Consider the following 5,774-nt stretch of genomic DNA (forward strand, 5'->3'; position numbering starts at 1 on the left):
TTCCCAGTAGGGGAAAAAAAAAAAAAAAAAAAAAAAAAGCCCAGCTAAACTTTCTGAATAAATGTAGCTTAGAGAAATGCCGACTTTTCTGAGTTTGGCAAAGAGATGTTAAACGTTCAGGAGGAGCTGGCCTGGAAAAGACTATGTCCCCAGGCAGAGTAATGAATTAAGACTTAGTTGTAATTTTTCCATCACTGTTACAGAATGAATTGACTGCACTCTTCATGGTCAGGAAGGAAAGTGGTCTTTTTTTCTGCACCAGCCCCAAACGTTCACATTCAGCTGTTCCTTTTGTTACTGAGAAGTGGAAAGGCAAAGCTTTTTCTGAACATATTCACAGTCGGTTCTGAGGCAGAAATGAGCTCTGTGATTTTTAGTGCTTTGGATATTAGGATAATTATCAGAAGCTAATGAGTTTTTAAAGGTTTCAAATGTGAACCTATGATTTTAGAACCTCTCTTCTCTCAGAATCTAACTAGGTTACAGACAACATGACATGATGTATGGCCCATTTCTCCTAATGACTAAAGCATGAAGGTACAGCCTCCTATGAATAACACTCCTCTGCGCCCATGACAGGGAGAAAGCTTTGGAAATCTGAAAAGCAAGGCTCATGCACTGTCACAAAAGTGTTTCAGAAGCTTGTGGGAAGCTACAATAACAATAAACAAGGGTCCTCTACCTGTGTGATAAAACAGAAGCTTGTCAGCATTCACCGATGTTGCGAGGCCTAGTTAAGGTGAGCAAAATTTGAGGCAGGGAACTGGGTGGTTTGAGCTGTCTTTCTTTTGAGAACCAGCTCACACTGATACCAAATGAAACCTGTTACCATTTGGTGCCTAAATACACATGAAATGGGCCAGTGGGGTGAGTCCATTCCTTAGTGGGCAAGTACAGGCATTGCAATGTGGATTTCCTAAAATGAGGCACCCTGGCTGGTGACCACAGCAGGAGAGCAAAGATAAAATGTGGATTACTCTCTGGTCCTCGGGTGTTTTTCTCCTGAACCAGGGCCGAAGCACCCTAAGAGTGGCTGGGAGAGAAAAGATACACTGCTGGTGTCTCTTTGTAAAAGTGATTATACATGCAACTTTGGTCTGGAGTGCTGTCAATTTTGTGCCTATTGAGAGTATGCTTTTTCACTAAAAAAAAAAAAAAAAAAAAAAAGAAAAGGAAAAAGAAACCCTTAGGTAATGTTAGGTAATGGAACAGTCAGAGTGGAGTCTCATCCATTATCCCTTGAACATCTCTTGAATTTTGCCACCTTTCATAACACTTGAGGAGTGTTGCTAGTTACAACTCAAAAGATACTTAATGCTGTGCCTTGCTGGTATTCACCTTAATTACTGCACTGACAGTGTTTTTGTTAACTGTGAGTTATGAAATGACAAAATTAGAACCAAACCTCATCCTCTGTCACACTCACTAAACTACTAGAATAATAAAGTGCACAATACCTTCCCATGTCAGGTACCAGCATACAATTGCTCAAGCTCTGTTCATTTCCGTAGCAGTGCATATAATGTATGAAGTGAGAAGAACAGAGCAAATCAAAAAAGAAAAAAAAAAAAAAACAAAACCAGGAAAGAAGTATCTTCTGTTCCATGATAGTTTCAATTTGGGGGGTGAAGGTGGAAGGTCAAAGTGGTCAGCAAGAGTGATTGCTTACCAGATGTGTCACAAATACACTCATTCTGCATCATTCATTAAAAAAAAAAAAAAAAAAAAAAGGAAAAAAACCATAAAGCTTTCTGTTCAAAATGTTCAAAACTCATCCAAGCTGAATGTAACCTATATACATCCATGTAATCTATCTATATTGGACTGAAGTTCTTTGGTGCTTTGAGGCTCCATTATGTTGCATGTGGTTTCCATTCTCCTGTTTTTATAGCTTTTTGGAATTTATTTTAGATCTTTTGAGACCTCTAACCATTCCCTGGCTAGAAAGATGGGGTTTCAGACCATTCGATTTGTTTCAGAGCTTCTCATTTCTTGTAGCAATTCTTTGTGTGTTTATTTCAGTGTTAGAGTTAATGTTCTTTGATTCCAAGCATTGCATCATTAACTAGCTTCGTTTTTCCTTTTGCCAGCATGTACTAGTCCTCTAGAAATAGTGTTATTTCTTAATAAAAGATAGTTTCAATTTTATTGGTTTTGTTCTTTCTGGTTTTACTGGGGAAAATTTTCCCAAATTTTAGTTATTTGATTGCATTGTTTTTGATTAATTATGGTATGGTATGCATTTTTTTAAATGTGCATGGAAGGAGGGGAACTATGGACCAACTCTTACAACGATAGGATCGTTTGGCAGCTTTCATCGATGCTTCCACTAGGAAATTTAACAGGATATGGAAAATAAACTGCCAGCGTGAGACAGACCTTGCCACAGGCAGGACCCAGTTGTGGAAGTTAATTCATATAAAGTCTCACTGAAGTCACCAAGGCCAAATCAGAAATGGTGTGTAAGGAGATCAAACAAAGTCTTACCATCAGTTGTATTCTTTTGGGTTATTTGCCAATCTCTTGGGGATTCTAAGTTTTAATAACTCACACACTAAAGAGATGAAAGGAGTTATTCCTGGAAGTAATGCAGAGCCTTTAACTTATTTAACTTCTGACCAGAGGGCTGGTGCTATTGTGCTTCATGGTGCTCCCATGAAGGCAGGCTGAGAGAGTTGGAGTTGTTCAACCTGGAGAAGAGAAGGCTCTGGGGACACCTTAAAGCCCCTTCCAGTTCCAGACCCTACAGGGGCTCCAGGAGAGATGGGGAGGGACTCTGGATCAGGGAGGTGAGCCCTAGGATGAGGGGGAATGGCCTTAAACTGAAAGAGGGGAGATTTAGATTAGATATTAGGAAGAAATTCTTTGCTGTGAGGGTGGTGAGAGCCTGGCCCAGGTTGCCCAGAGAAGCTGTGGCTGCCCCATCCCTGGAGGGGTTCAAGGCCAGGCTGGAGGGGGTTCTGAGCAGCCTGATATAATGAGAGGTGTCCTTGCCCATGGCAGAGGAGTTGGAACTCAATGGTCTTTAAGATCCCTTGCAACTCTAACCATTTTATGACTATTATTTCTCACTGTCTCCAAGTTGCATAGTTTGGGAATTTTTTAAACCATGCTTTCTTCTGCTGGGTCTCTGGATTGTGAATTCAAACCTACTTTAGCTACATTAAGAACCTGGAGGAAAGGAAAATGCATTTCAGTAAGATGAGTGACACAAATAAGGTGGTGGCTAAGTTGTATCATTCACCTAAAGCCTTTCTACCCTTATGATTCTCCTATACTACGGTTGGAGGAATGAACTGCTTTTTGTGTATATCAGCAGAAAATAGCAACAACCCTCTTCCTTGCACAGCAGCTCTAGCAAGTTCAGTGCATCACTGAGAGTCAGGTCTCTGCCATTCCTTCTCCTTTAGGGTGATGTGCTTTATTCATAGATGCAGCAGCACCAACCTTCTGCATGTGTCTCCTGAGCACAAGATTTCCAGCTAAGCCTCAGGGAGATTTTCTCCTGTAAGTTCCAGAAAAGGCATAAGTATTTGCATTAGGAACTCATCCAAAGACTGGCGGGCTTGAACTGATGTAACTGGCATTTTCTTTGATATCCACCATTTTAGGTTTAAAGGCACAAAGCCAGCTGGCATTTAGCAACTTATCACTGAGCAGCTGAGCTGGGTAGAGATTCATGTTCTGTAACCCATGGCAATTCAAAATGAATCAGTTTTGCTTACTCACCAAAATGGGCCACACTTGAAATTGATTTGAGCTTCCCTAAAGCCATCTATGAATTCAGTAGGACTAACTGCACTGCCTGGTGACAGTAAGATATTTGCTGGGTCAGACCTGCAGTTGCTGCTTGTGCAAGAAAACTTCACCACGTAGCACAAAATAAGGTGTTTGTCTTGATGTACGTCCTCTTTCAGTGGAAACAATCTCTCTAGGCAGGGACTGTGCTGCATATTTGTTTACATCTCATGCTTGTGTTGTTTTACAATTCAGTGGAATACATAATCAGATACTTAATTAGGAGCGTGCACTGCGGAACAGGAAGCCTGCAGTTATTTTATGGGTAGCCTGTATAGTGGTGCACTAGATGACATGGATGACTGGGAGTCAATGTTTCCATGTGGTGATTGCAGTGCCAAGTACACTAGTTAAACAAAGATTGCATGCTGAGACTGACCATTATACGGCAGTTTTGAAATGAAGCATGAGGTTTCTGCTCATGAGATGAGGCATCGGTTTTCTATTAGCCAAGCACACATCAGTGGCCATAAACAAACAAAGATGAGTCACTACAAATTAAGTGGAAAATGTGAAAATGAAAGCTCTCTGCATTAAGCAGATTTTCTAAGGGTGACACACTGGCCAGCCCCAGCAAGAGCTCTCTGAAAGGAGCAGGATGCCTTCATCCCTCCAAATTTACACCCTTGCACGGTTCCATGGGTGTCCCTCATGGCTGAGGTCCAGCAGACACCGTGGAGACCAGGAAGGGCATTATTTCACACTACTGCAACTCCTGCTCCAGTCAGTTTGCAAGTAAGAACGTAATATTCTTGACTATCCTCTTTAATTTTGTAATTGTGAATAAAGGACATAATGTGCAATGAGATGTTGGTGACTACCCAGGATATCCCGTAATTAATAGCTGACACACAATGATCAGGCTGCTTCTACAACACAGTCTAAAGGTTGGCTTGTTTTCTATCTGCCACTGCAGCTTCAATGAGTTTCCAGCTCAGGAGCCCCTGGATTCCAGCCGTTTGCTCTCTCTGCTCATTCCAGTGCTGTCAGGGCTGGGGGTGAGCAACCCCTCTGGTTGGAAGTGCTCCTCTGGGGCCGTGGGGCTTTTCCATGGGAGAGCATCAGCATCACTCAATACTTCGGCCACACACCCAAACTTGTTATTGCCTGCCATGCAAGACCACTCTGCACTTCCAAAACCCTTTTCCTTATTCACACTTTCAGGAAGCCCTTTCCAAAGGTTCGGTGCCCACCATAATTATTTTCTTCAGGTCCTCCATTGTACTCCTTTGAAAATCGCTGCCTGTTTGTGCTCCTTCCCCACAGAGCAGAACAATTGGCCCAGGCTCTGATAAAACAGCAATGACTGAGATTTTCCAGAGGCATGTTTCAGCCAGGGTTTTATTTGCCTAGTACCCCCTGTTTACATTCTGACTCCAAGATTATCTGCAGACATTGTTCACTGATAAGTTTTTTTGGTGCCGGTGGAGAGGGTTTGGGGATTTTTTACAGTGTTTGTTGCAAAGCAGCCCCTAGGACAGCAAGCCCTCGCATGGCATGCTCATCATGCATATATTTAGCACCCTAATCTCTGCAACCAGTGCTTGTTATACTTTTCTTGACATTTTCTGGTATGCTTTTTGACATCTGCTTGCAAACTCCTGCAGCCTTTTCAGTCCTGATATTCTCTTGTTTCTTCTGATGTTGTTTTCATAGTCTTTAGATATGCAGATTCATTGCTTTCCTTCAAGTCTTGTCTGCTCAGTCATACTGGGACAGTCAGTCCTGAAGGCTTTTTTTGTTGTTATTCAGCCCCAAAAGTCTTTACAGAGCCTTTTGGAAACAATGTACTTCATTGGTATTTTAACGTTATGGTACTTTTCCTTATTAAAAAAGCAAACAAACAGCAACAACAACAAACCCACAAAAAAAAAAAAAAACAAACCCAAAACAAAACAACCAAAAAAACTAATAGACTTAGGCACTTCCATGAACACAAGTCTTGGGTTATTCAGTTTTATTCCCTCCCCGTAAAA

Source organism: Calidris pugnax, unplaced genomic scaffold, assembly GCF_001431845.1.
Source record: "Calidris pugnax isolate Ruff unplaced genomic scaffold, ASM143184v1 scaffold40, whole genome shotgun sequence".
Taxonomy (NCBI): Eukaryota; Metazoa; Chordata; class Aves; order Charadriiformes; family Scolopacidae; genus Calidris; species Calidris pugnax.